Source organism: Protopterus annectens, chromosome 12.part0 (genome assembly GCF_019279795.1).
Source record: "Protopterus annectens isolate FY-2018-M chromosome 12.part0, PAN1.0, whole genome shotgun sequence".
Classification (NCBI taxonomy): domain Eukaryota; kingdom Metazoa; phylum Chordata; order Ceratodontiformes; family Protopteridae; genus Protopterus; species Protopterus annectens.
The window spans coordinates 650,576,196-650,590,326 of NC_056746.1; positions in this window are offsets into that span (position 1 = coordinate 650,576,196).

Sequence of the window (14,131 nt, forward strand, 5' to 3'; positions counted from 1 at the left end):
ATGGCTAGATATTCCTTTTCTACAGCTGCATTGCATTCCTCCAAGGTGTTGGAGTCTATGACTGAAATAAAGCACTGGGTGCTCTTCTCCCTCTGAAGAAATCTGGCTAAGTACAGCCTCCACCCCATGGTTCAAAGGATCCACCTGCACAACAAATTCTTTGCTGTAATCTGGACTGGCAAACACAGGGGGTCCTCTCAAAGCTTCTTTAAGCTTCTGGAATGCCTGCTCACATGTTGTGGTCCACACTAACTTATCTGGCCTGTTCTTTCTTATCAAGTTTGTAAGGGGAGCAGCTATGGTACTATAACTGAGGACAAACTTTCTGTAGTACCCTGCTGTCCGTAAGAATGCCCTCACCTGCTTTTTGGTAACAGGTGCAGGCCATGCCTGAACGGCTTCTACTTTGGCATGTTCTGGCCTGATCTTACCACTCCCCACTCTATGTCCCAGGTAGGAGACCTCTGCCATACCCACCTGAAATTTGCTCGGCTTAATGGTCAACCCTGCCCTCTGTAGACTGCCCAGCACCTCCCAGACATGCTGAAGGTGCTCTTGCCAAGAATATCATCTAGGTAAACAAGACAAACCCTCCTGTTCCTGCCTCTGGAAAGTTGTTGGGGCATTGTTCATCCCAAAGGGCATCTTTGTGAACTCATACAAGCAAAAAGGAGTCACAAAGGCTGACCAGATACTTAGCTTCACCCAACTGCTCTAGGGCCTCATCTGTCCTAGGCATGGGGTAAGCATCTGATTCTGTGTGACTATTTAATTTCTTGTAGTCCACACAGAACATGGTGCTGCCATCCTTCTTTGGCACTAGCACCACTGGGGAGGTCCAGGGACTTCTCTTGCATTACCCCTAATTCCAACATTTCCTGTATGTCCTCCCTCAGAGTCTGTTTGGCTGTCTCGGGTACCCTATAAGCAGCCTGCGTAATATGCCTTTGGGGTCCTGTAGCCACTTGATGCTGAACTAGGTGGGTGCACCCTGGTTTCTGACTGAACATGTCTCCAAACTCATGTAATACTGCTCAGATTTCTCGAACCTGGGTAGGAGATAGCTGCTGGGAGATTGCTACCCCTTCCACTGAGGTGTCAGTCTGAGCCTCACTGAGATCAGTCACCAGATCTCCCTCAGACTCCTCCTGCAATCCACTGTAAATACTCAGCACAAGGGTCTCCCTATCATGGTAAGGTTTCATCATGTTAACATGGTACAATCTGTGCCCCTGCCTCCTGTCTAGCAGTTCCACCATGCAGTTAACATCACTTACCTTTCTTACCACCTTGTAGGGTCCCTCCCAAGCTGCTTTCAGGTTGTTGTGTCTGACAGGAATGAGAACTATTACCTGCTGCCCTACAGCATACTATAAATCTCAAGCATTCCTGTCATACCATACCTTTTTCTGTTGTTGGGTTTCTGCCAGGTTCTCCTGGGCCAAACCCATAAGTTCCCTGAGCCTTGTCCTGAAGTTTAGGGCGTATGCCACAACAGACTCCTTGTGAGAGTCACACTCACCTTCCCACTCATCACAAATTAAATCTAGAGGTCCCCTCACCCTATGCCCATAAAACAACTCAAAGGGTGAAAAGCCTGTGGATTGGGGAACCACTCTGTAAGCAAACAACAGATGGGGCAAATATTTGTCCCACTCCCTCTTAAACTGGTCTGCAAATGCCCATAGCATGGACTTGAGTGTAGAGTTTAACCTCTCAACAAGACTATTAGTCTGTGGATGGGCAGGGGGTGTTCTTCAGGTGCTTCACCCCACAGTACTTCCACAGAGAAGCCAGCAGGTCTGACATGAAATTGGCACCTCTGTCAGTCAGTATTTCTTTTGGGAAACCTACCCTGCTGAAAATCTCTAACAAAGCATTTGCTACTTTTTCTGCCTCAATAGAGGACAAAGCCACTGCCTCAGGGTATCTTGTAGAATAATCTACTACCACTAGGCTATACATTTTCCCTGTGGAACTTGGAGTACTCAGAGGCCCCACAATATCCATAGCTACCCTCTGAAATGGCTCCTCAATCACAGGCAAAGCTATCAAAGGAGCTCTCACCTTGTCTCCTGCCTTTCCTACCTTTTGGCACTACTCACAGGTCCTGCAGTACCCAGTTATATCTCTGGAAATTCCAGGCCAATAGAAGTTCTGCATAAGATGTCTCTTTGTACATTTTATACCCATATGACCTGCAAAGGGAATATCATAGGCTATAGCTAGAAGCGCCAGATGGCAGGTTCTAGGTGCTCCCAACTGCTGTACCCTCTCACCTTCTAGCCCTCCCTCAGGGGTTTACTCTCTATACAGTAACCCTTTGTCCCACTATACAGATTCCCCCTTCCCTTGAGAATCAGGTGCTTCACTAGCTACCTGCCTCAGGCCTTGCAATGTAGGGTCTGAGAGCTGAGCCTGTCTCAACTCTCTCTTTGTAACCCTTCCCAGCTCCCCTTCCACAGGAAGTCTGGCATCCTCTGAGAGTGGTGTCTCACTGTCAGCCTGGATACTACTACTCAACTCTACCTTTGCAGTGACTCTGTCCAAGGGAACATCAATACCCACAAGCAGCTGGGTCACCTTCAATCTCACTGCTACAGTGTAGCCTTCTCCCTGATGTAACCACCTCATCAGTTCTGGCTACAAGTATGTGGTCTGTCTGAGTCTCCCCCAGGCTACCAGACCCACATGCTTGTCTCGAAGCCCGACTACGTGTAACTGCATTAACACGTAGTACTGCCTCATCAAAATCCTTCCCTATCAGGACATTTGCAAGATGGTAGTTTAGTACACCTGTTGTCTCAAGACAACCTACTATTAGCATTTTGTCTTTTCCACTTACTGGCTCTCTCACCTTTTATTCCCCACATTGCCTTCGTGGACACTTGTATGCCTCATAGCCCCACTGGTTGGATTTAAAACATTTAACCTTAGGTCCTGGATGTGTACTTAGACTAGTGGCTTCCCCTGCTACTGGCAGATTCTATTGGGGCAGTCTGGGCTGCCCACAGTGGGTTACTATAGACCCATGAGCAGTACTGGGGATCCCTCTCATGTGCAGGGATGCCCTGCTTGCTAGGTACAGGTCTCTCTTCTTCCCCAACTCCTCTGAAGTAGCACATTGTCTATCAGCTAACCATATCATCATGTCCTCAGGCAAAGTGCTAAGGGCTTGATTCCTCACCAAAAGGTCTGCCAGCCCTTCAAAAGTGGTGACCTGACATCAACCACCCACCTATGAAAATAAGTGCTCAGTTCAGCAACATATTCACCCACACTTTCATTTGCCTTGCGTCTATACTCATGAAAATTTTTCCTATAAGTTTCAGGTGTTAGCTTAAAAAATTCTAACAAGTGATTCTTAACAGCAGTATAATCAAAACATTCACAATCATTAATTTAGACAGCACAGTTACAGTTTTACCATGGAGTAAGGGGGTCAGGAATCTTACCCAGAGCCTTTGGTCAACATCATACTGTTTACATACCCTTTCAAACAAATGAATGAAACTGTTAAAATTATTCCCCTCTGTAAACTGCGGAAGAAATGTACTGACCTTTTGTGCTTCTGGGGTCCAGGTACTCCATTCCACATTCCCTCCATGACTCTGGCAAAGAGTCAGCATCTCCTTTTCATGCTGCCTCTGCCGCCCCTTTTCCACAGCTTCCATTTCCAAATGCCTGGCCTCCAACTCAAGTCTCTTTAGCTACAGATCTTTAAGTCCTCTGTACAAAGATTGAGCTGTCTATTCCCTGAGTGTTGTACATCTCCACGGCCAGTCTGATCATCCTCCTGGTTGCTGTTTTCTGATGCAGCTGTGACCAAAGCTGCAATCATGTCTGCCTTAGTCAGGTTTCCCTGCACCAGTCCTTTAGCCTGGCACATCTCAGCCAACTGGCTCTTTGTCAGCTTTCCATACTCCTCTGCTGACATGCTTGCCTACTCTCCCTGACTAACTAAACTTACAAAAGAAATAAAACAATTGTAATCTGAACTCTGAATATTCACTGCATGGCTGATTTAATGTACAAAAACACCTTCGGTGATCACTGTACACACGCTACAGGAATTCACTATCCACACCACTACAAGCCAATTAGTGTGTGTCAACCAATTAATATGTGGTGTGGATATCCCACCACTGCCAAACAATTAACATGTGATGCCCATGCACTGGCCCAGTAATCAAGGAGCCTCAGTCCTCACCACTAACACGAGTGGGGGGGTGTCCACATTGAGAAGGATAACAAATACATACACAGTAAAGTACAATTTCCCTGAAGAGCACACAGAGATCACAGTCAGTCTGGGGCTGATTTCTCCCTTTCTCTCCAGATCCCCAATAAGACTCCCCACTGGCACAGCTAGGGTCCATATTATTTCAGCAAATGCAATGAATTGTAAATGCTGTTTAGTCGAACGTCATTACGCAAAATGGCAAAATACTGAAAGCACTGAACAGTGATTTTTTTTTCCTAGGGAAAAAAATCAGTGGGCCATTTTTGGGACTTTCCCATTACCTCCACTGTGGTGTGATTTCAAAGTTGGTATATTTAAGTAGGGGGTGTGGGGGGCACAGCCCCCACATTGGTGGGATAGGGTGCAAAGCCCCCCACTTTATTTTGTGTTTAGATTTTTTTTTTTTTACGGATCAGCAATTTTTTTTCCCCTGGGAAAAAAATCTCTGATCCGTGTGTTCATCATTTGGGCTTTCGGGGATTGTGGATCGATTATATAGCATTCACAGTTCAGTGCATTCACTTATATAATGCAGACCTGCACAGCTATAGGGTGCAGATCTCAGCCTAGTGGTAAAGCTAAAACCTCCAGCACCCTTTCTGTCCAACCAGTGCTTTGTGTCCCTGCTCAAGTAGCTGGCACACTTTGAGATATGAGTTATATACAAACACACAGACATGCCTTGGGAAGGTTGGCACAGGTTCTCCAGCTATGCTCCCTTCTCTGCCAGGCTATTAGGTAGAAATCACTGCCGCCAACCACTAATATCAACTATTAATAAGGCCCTTACTAAAGGGTGTCCAATTGTTACTGTGCAATATTATTATCCAAACAGTAAATGTGACCCAGGGCTAAAGCTATTGGAGTGGCTTGGACAGTATCACTATATACATGCAATGTACTCTAGAGCTTAAAGTATCTCTACATAACACAGCCACAGTTGAAAGGTTTAAAAATATTTAATAATAAATAATAAGAACACAAGACAATACTTCTTACTACACAGTGCTAGTCAAGAGTTCAGAAATCACAGGAAAATGCTTAAAATAATACAGTAGAATAGTTCTGACATCAATACAAAAAAAACCTAGTCTAATCTTCCTATTTTCTAGCTATATCTAACAGCAAACACAGTTCTAAAATAACATTACATATAGAGCATGGCAGTGCTGGTGATATTGTCAGTTCTGAAAACAAATGCAAAATTCTCAGAGTTTCTCTCTCTCTGTCCTTAAATTGATAACAAAGTACTACTGACTCATTTCAGATTACATTATTTTTCCTCTGATTCCCAGGCTAAAAAAATTCAGAGTTTAGCAGCCCTTTTGATCTTGCACCTGGTCAGGATGCTACAGCAATAAAATACATTATACATGCAAATTCCAGCAATTAACTCTGGTCTCAAAACAATAGGAAGAATTCATTCATTCAGACATCTTGGCTCTGAGTTTTGAGATCAAACAATTATACAATGCATGACTTAGCAGCTTTCCTCCAGCAGAGTGCAATGTGGTTACATTTTTAAAGTTCAACATTTACCATCATTTTCTTACATTTAAGAGAACAAGCATGTGGCTTACATTAATATTTACAAATAACAGAATTATCTGCAAAATCCTATCTAGCTAGGCCGGCAGCCTTTACAATCAGCATGCATGACTACTACTATTCTCATGATTCCTCTTGCTAGATTACATGAGGAAAATTCAAAGTTTCCTGAAATTAGTCTTGATCGAGTACCAATAACCCTCGTCTTGCAAATTCCAGTACTGAATTTTGTCAGAAAGGAACTTCACTGGTGGATTGAACAGTTACGGTTTAGTCCCTGTCTTCCACTCTCTCCCCAATCTCTTTTGGCTATATAATAATGGATGCTTCAGACTTTGCTGGTGGGTGGGGTTATCCAAGAGAGTCAAAGTATAAGAGTTTTTGAACCATCATTCCAAAATAAGTACATACATGTCAAAGAATTATGGCACTGGTAAATGCCCTCAAGTCCCTGGAACATTTGTGGACTCCTCTCCTCTTATTGTAATCACAGACAACATCACTGTTATGTGGTACATAAGCAAACAAGGGGGAGCCACATCTTACCCCCGATGCAGACTAACCTTGATTGTCTTGGAACTTGCGGTGTAGAACAGCTTATCCCTCCAGGCTACTTAAATTTCTGTTAGAGCAGAATACTGTGGACGACTTTCAGACCAGAATCAGGACAGACCCACATGAATGGCTGTTACATACAGGGTCTTCCAGGAGATTATCTACCTATGGGGAACTCCACAAGTAGATCTGTTTGCCTTCATTCACAACAAAGAGTTGACAAAATTCTGCTCCAGGACTCATTGCACAAAGCCTTGGAAGACAGATGCCTTCTCTTTACAATGGAAGTGAATGTTCCTTTATGTCTTCCACCCTTTGCCCTCATAATCACAGTTCTTTTACAGATCCAAAGGACCATCCAAAGAAAATATTGGTTAGTCTTTTTGGCCCAGACAACAGTGGCTCTTCCTTCTTATGAACATGATCAAGGGCAATTATCACAAACTTCTCCACAGGATAACCTTATTCACACAAGACAAGAGGTCTCTGATTCACTCCACCCTAGAAATTTTTCATCTGATAGCCTGTATGATAAAAATTGTACTTCCTTTCAGCCACATATTTTCTGACCTATCTGCCTGTCTGACTTTAGATCTCCATTTCCTCCTTATCTCAGGTAAAATAGTTTTTGAAAGGGGTACTACACAATTGACCACCAAGACAACATGTCTTCTCCTTGGTATCTTAAATTTGTACTAGACAAGCTTACACTGTTTCCTTTTGAACCAGCTCAGAAGGCTGATTTAGAGTTCCTGACATAGAAAACAGTGCTACTCACTACTCTGACTTTAGGTAAGAAAGTGTCTGAGTAGCAAGCTCTTATGGAGATTGATCATTATCTTCCTTTTCATAAGACTATGGTATCCTTAAAAACAAAACTCTTCCTTCATGGCAAACCTGTTCCCTAAATTCACTCTAAATCAGCCTACTCACCACCCTGTCTTCTTTCCTGAACCAAAAATGAGGGAAAGAAATTCTTGCATACTCTGGAAGTCCTCAGACAACTCTGATATTACATTGATGGATAAAGGACTTCAGAGGTGACAATCAACTGTCCATTGCCCATGAAGTTAAGATGAATAAACAACCAATGACAAAGAAGATTATTTCCAAATGGATATCCCATGTTATCCTCTTTTGTTATTCACATCTTGGAAAGATCCTTCACAGCAAGGTCCAAGCCCACTCTAACAGGGTTAATGGCAACATCTAGAGATTTTAGGAAAGTAGCAGATTCTAGAAGTATTTTAGAGTATACAACTTGGTCTTCTGTATAAATTTTTGCTAAACATTATAAACTGACTTCTCCAAATCAAGAACAGGTTTTGCTAGGGCTATTTTACTGAGACTGTTGCACTCTCATCCTTCTTCATTCTTCTTGAGCTTCAGAAGTTGTTCCATATAGCTTAGGCTACTGCAAGAGTGGTGTAATGATGAACACAGTACAGTTGTGTAAGTAACCTTACCATACACTACATGTTCAAATAGATCACTGTATCAGCACTAAAACTCTCCTTCCTACCCCCTTCTTCTCCTTTTGGTGGAGATTTTTCTCATTCGGGCTTATTCTTCTTCATGATTTATTGCCAGGGTGGGGTTCCACTTATCCCTGCCTTTCCCCCTTTCTTCCAGCATATAACATGGTATTTTAGGGCTCTGGGATCCCATTCCTGAGATGTAAGTAAACTCTGAATTTTGGTGCCTATGCATCTATTGCTGTACTGGCACACTCTTATGCCTCCTCTAACATATGGGTATATGGACATGGAAGGCATCCTGAAACTTTGCATACTGGCTGGACATCTAATTGTTGGCAGTATATGTCCCATATAGCTTTGGCTACTGCAACAGTGAGCTCTATGTGAACAGCTACTGTTATGGTCATTTTATTGTACTGTCTGCCTATTTGTATAAATATTTATTTACATTTTCTTTTCACACAGACATATTTACCTCATTTACTTTGGTCTCCTGTGTTGTCTATACCCATCCGCATAACCTATATACTGAGGGAGTTACTTATATATTACAAGAGGCACCACCGTACTGGATGGGTGTTGATACTATGGGAAAAGGGCACATACGATGTGACCTATCGCATTATAGCCTTTTCACTCATATCTCCTTACCACTTGTATGTATGGAATGCCCAATGTTTCAGAGCACTGTTACAAACTATACCCATATATTGTGGGGCACCCTGATTCTGTTGTGGTATGTCTTCTGTGTTGGCACACAATTCATAAACATAAATTTGGGCATATCAGTTCACTATCTCTCTTTCACGACTTTCTAACATTTTTTACTGCACACAAGTACACAACATCTTACCATGTATATGAATTCTATGGTCACCTGAGTTTTTTTAACCTAATTTAAGTTCTACTAATTCAGCAAATTGACCAACTGAGTCAGTGTTAAGTCAATGTCTTCTGACTACTTTTAGTTACTAACAATGCTATCTGGCACATTTTTACATCTGTAAAATTCATCAGTCGCCTTATGTATTTTCATAGTGCACACCGAGTTTTTTACAGTTTATCTTGACTTGAACATATGAAGCCTTATTCAGTGTACCTCATACCTACTGTGTTGCAATGCTTATCTTTCTTGCTCCACTATGTACTAATTCACTCATTTTAGATTAATGCCTGTCTTGCATTTTAAATACGTACTTACTATATCTTGTGCTCAGTGTGATGTAATGTATAAATGTTTTTGCAGTTTATGTTTTCTTTTCTTCTGGGCTTAGGCTGAAATGAGTCATTTGGGTTTAGTCCACTACCTCTAACAATCAAACAAGTAAATAAATATATAAATAATATAATAATATTGTCTTTCCACAATAAATGCACAGAATTAAAATATGTTTCCAGAGGACCTCAGATTTTCTGAATTCTCCATAGTTATCAGTAGCTCAGATACATTATATTAAAAAGTTTATCAGCATAATAACTTATACTTGATTTCACATGACTATAAAGATTATTGGTCTTTTAAATGGGACAAAATACAAATACCTGCTACCAGCACATGCACATATAAGGAATAAGACACACCTGATTTGAATTCTTTGTTATAAACTCAAGGGTAAACAGCAAATTAAAAACAAGAAGTCCAATGAAAGAAACCATTCCTCTAATTTTGATGAATAATTGGTGTGTGTGTGTGTGTGTGTGTGTGTGTGTGTGTGTGTGTGTGTGTGTGTGTGTATGTATGTATGTCTTTGTGTGTTGGGGGGCACAAGAGCCAACCTTCACGGACTACATACTGAAGTGGATGACCTCTAACAGAGACAAATGGGAACTGAAGCACATTTAAACACATTCACACACTTTTAAACTTTTAATACATTTCAGTATACCTGTGTGCTCCAAACCAGTTTAGAATATATCTACGAACCAGAGTGCTAACTGCTGTTTATTATTTTGTGCATAGGTGTGTGCAGCTTAACAGTTCATAATGTACGATATTTATACTACCAGGGATTATGCACCTTTGTTTTTAGAAACATTTTGTGCTGTACCTCTGGACTGAAACAGTTCACTCTTGGCCGCTTCATTCTATTACATTCCAATTTCAGCTGAAGACTTGGCATATCCCTTTTTCTGTATTCTTAAAGCCTGAATGAACAACTATAGGATTCTAGCTGTTTATGAACTCATGTTATTGAGTCCAGACTCCAAAGACCTTTCTTAATACACTTAAAAAACGAAATAATAGTTGCCACCAATATTATCCTGTGAAGAAGATAGATTACCTAAGCCAACCTACTGATAAGCAAATAAGTGGGTACTTAACGAGTATTGTGACTGTCAGCTTTGTTGGCAGTGGCATCCTGCTTCTGACCGCAGCAGTTGTTTTGTGAACAAGTTTACATACGAACAGTAGATGGCAGCAAAGAGCAGCATGCGTTATTTTTTGCTTTCCCTTTCTCTTTTCTTGTTTCCTAAAACCTTCATCCCTCTGGCCTTTACACCTCTCAACTGTACAGATCTTCGCAGAATGTCCAAATTTTTGCTTCATATTTTTGGTCTGTTTTTCATACAATTGTGGCTTTGTGGCAAATCATTGCCAAGTCATTAAAGATTGAAGTCAATAAATAATGACAGACATTTGAGTTTCAGACTTTATACCCTTCAGAAAATACACACTAACCCAAAACCTGTTATTATATCAATTTTCTAAGTTTGTAAGAGCAATATTTAAAAATTGTCCTGATTTTTGGGTCTTTGTAGCCTCATTATTTATGAGTTTGTCCAAATGTCTTGGTCTAAGAGGTTGAGAGGTTCCTTACCCATCTACATCTCCCTTTAGATAGAGAAGATCATAACTGCATAGACAGATACCAGTCAGTTTTCAAAGTAGTCATACTGAATTTTTGTGCTTCTAAAGGAGCAAGCTTTTGGCCACTTGTACAGTATACACTGTGTGCAGCACAGATATCACTCCACCTTGCAGTAAATTGGTCAAGTGACTGAAGGGTATGTTACATTTGTAACATCCTCCCAGGTTGCAGATACCACCTGCGAAGAAGCTGCATTATTCTGCCGGCTATGGATACAGCCCGCAATACAGATGTATCATATTCTTCTTTTTCAAGAGGAAGAGTCTGCATTGATTTGAATTATTATAATATGAGTGGCTGAGAAAATGGAGTCCCTGATCAAGCTGTATCATAGAGCCAGTCAGGACAGACCATTTGTCTGCATCATTCTCCAGATTGTGGAGACAGAATCTGTGATGCAGCTATATCATCCTGCCAATCAGAGAATGCAGCCTGCAATGCAGCTGTATCACTCTGATGATCATGAATTTATACCTGTTATATGGGTAATGATCCCTTTACACAGGAATGGAAATCACAAATGAGTCTGTTATATTCTGCTGGCCAGCCAGGCATTTCCTTTGTTTCTTATTAAGGCCATAGTTTATGCAGTTATAGGTTTATAGGTTCATAGGTAGGCACTAGGCTATCTGCCCGAAGGCATTTATAAGCCTAGCCAGAATGTGCTGGCTTTCGCCGCCCCCTTAGATTAGTTCCCTGTGCCTCTGTCTAGCAGAGACACTGAAGTGATCCCCGGGGTAAACTTTCTGTTTCCCATCCACTCATCAAGGTTTCTCTTAAAGAGTGTTAGCGAGGAGCTCTGCCTAATGTAGATTGAAATCTTGTTCCAGAGCATGGGAAGTCGCTGGGACAGGATTCTATCCCTCCAGCATGTCCTATTTATTGTTGTGGTGAGGTTTAGATCCCTACAGCATGTGGCTTGAGGGGACATGGTTTTCATTAGGTGGAGCATGTCCATCAATACTGGGTTGGACATGGCCTTGTATGTCAGGCAGAGATCACCTCTGAGTAGGCAGTATGCAACCAAGTACAGCTGGGGCATCTGTTTGAGGCCAGTCATCCTCTTGGTGAGGTACTTCTGTGGTCTTTCCAGCTGTTGAAGGTGTCTTGTAAGGTACATCCCAAATGGGGCATTGTACTCTATGATGGGTCTGATGAGTGATGAGTAGAGGGGCGCAATGCCCTCTTTTGATCTGGATGCAAACCCTTTTGTGATTAGGTGGGCCACATAGAAGGATTTTCTAACCACTTTGACAATGTTATTATCAAAGGAGAGATTACTATCTACTTGGGTCCCCAGATCTCTTATTATGTCTTCCGTATTTAGGGGACTACCACCTATGTGGTAGTTTGTAGGTACATTGTTTTTTCCAAAGGGGATGACTATGCACTTTTTGGCATTTAGCTTGAAGCCATGATTTTGACACCAGGTATTTGTCTCAGTGAGACCCTTTTGGAGGATGTCTGTGTCAGCTGGAGAGTTAATTATAGCCCCTAGTTTGCAGTTGTCTGTGAACTTGGTCAGCCATAGTCCTCCTGTGCTTGCCTGTACCTCTGAGAAGTATATGCTGAACAGGAGGGGTGCTAGGACTGAGCCCTGGGGAATGCCACTTGTAACTGGTTTAGAGTCGGACCAAGCTCCCCCAACTCTCACCATGTGGGTTCTGTCTGTGAGCGAGTTGGCAACCCATCTTGTGACGTAGGGGTTTACGTTCAGGCTGGTGAGCTTGTCTATAATACCAGCATGGGGAATGGTGTCAAAGGCCTTTGCAAGGTCTAGGCAGGCTGTGTGTACCACCTTTCCTATTTCTATAGCCTTGGTAACTGTCTCAAAGAAGTCCAGCAGGTTTAGGAGGCATGATCTGCCCTTAACAAAGCTGAACTGGGTAGGGTGCAGTGTTTGGAGGTTCCCAATGTCTCTGTTAATGAGTTCCATGATGATGATGTGCTCCATAGCCTTGCAGACCAAGCTAGTCAGGCTTATAGGGCAATAGTTCCCGGGGTCTGTTGTGTGTTGTGGAGCAGAATAACTGTTGCTGTGCACCACTCTATGGGTACGTAGCCTGTAGAGAGGCTGAGTTTGAACAGTGTGTTTAGGTGAGGGGTTAGTTCATCTTTGAGCTCATATGGGACGCAGCTTGGTACACCGTCCGGTCCCATTGATGCTGTGTATTTGGCTTTGGAGAGGGCTGTTTTAACCTGAGTGCCTGTGATTTCAGGGGCACTACCATTCTTCTGGTATGGTTATGGGCCCTTTTGGGGGTGAAAAGAGAGGGTGACATTTGCACTGAACCTATCTGCCAGGATGTTGGCAATATCGGTCATTTCAGTGTATTTTGTGCCATTCTGCACTAACTCTGAGCAGATCTGAGCATTGCCACTTAGTTTCTTGACATAGCTAAAGAATGCCTTGTGGTTATCTTTGGAGTCCTTGGCAATTTTTCTTTCAAAGCTCGCCTTGGATGATTTTATGAGGGATCGTAGTTTCTTGTTGATACTGATCAGGGATGTCTTCCCTTCTTGGGAGTTTACTCTTTTCTGCACTAGTTTCCTCCTTCTATTGTATGGTTTGTTTATGGCAGGGCTCCACCAGACCCATGGACTTGGTTAACTATTAAGCTCATAGACTCATAACTTGAACCACTGCATGCAGGGTTAAATCTTCTGTCCCCAATCTTTTAAATATATCCTTAGTCTTTTCTTTCCATGATAGTCTTCTGTTGGGTAGATATATTACTGAACACTACAGGCAGTTATACACAACCAGTTGTATCACAACTACAGCTTTTGTGTCTCATTAATTTACCATTAACTAAATGTTGTGGATTTGCTGACACTGTTATTGTTATTCTTTTATTCTTTTATTTCCTTACTAGACTTTTCAGTTATTAATCTAAGTAGCTTTTACACAAATTTCTTACAAATAGCAGAAATTACAAAATAAAACCACATATATTTTCCAGGTGAAACACATGTAAATGGAGTAGATAGATTCATCACATGGACCCTGTGCTAATACAAGAATATATTAACAGTGAAAAATAGGTACAGTAATGATACATCAGTGCAGCCACTAACCAACAGTGTCCCTTTCATTTGGGAGAAAACTAACCAGTTCTGCCAAGGGCAATGACAGATTAACAGCAATAGTAAAAACAGGGAGAAATCTGTGTGTGTGTGTGTGTGTGTGTGTGTGTGTGTGTGTGTGTGTGTGTGTGTGTGTGTGTGTGTGTGTGTGTGTGTGTGTGTGTGTGTGTGTGTGTGTGTGTGCATGTGCACATGTTTGAGTGTGTGTGAGTTGCATGTGCCCTCATTGGCATCCTGATAACAGAGGGAATTACTGTAGAAACCCAACCCTTCCCTAGTGGTGACATGCACATTTACATCACTACTGGCACTACCTATGCAACTCTCTCCTGCTCATATGACAGTAAATG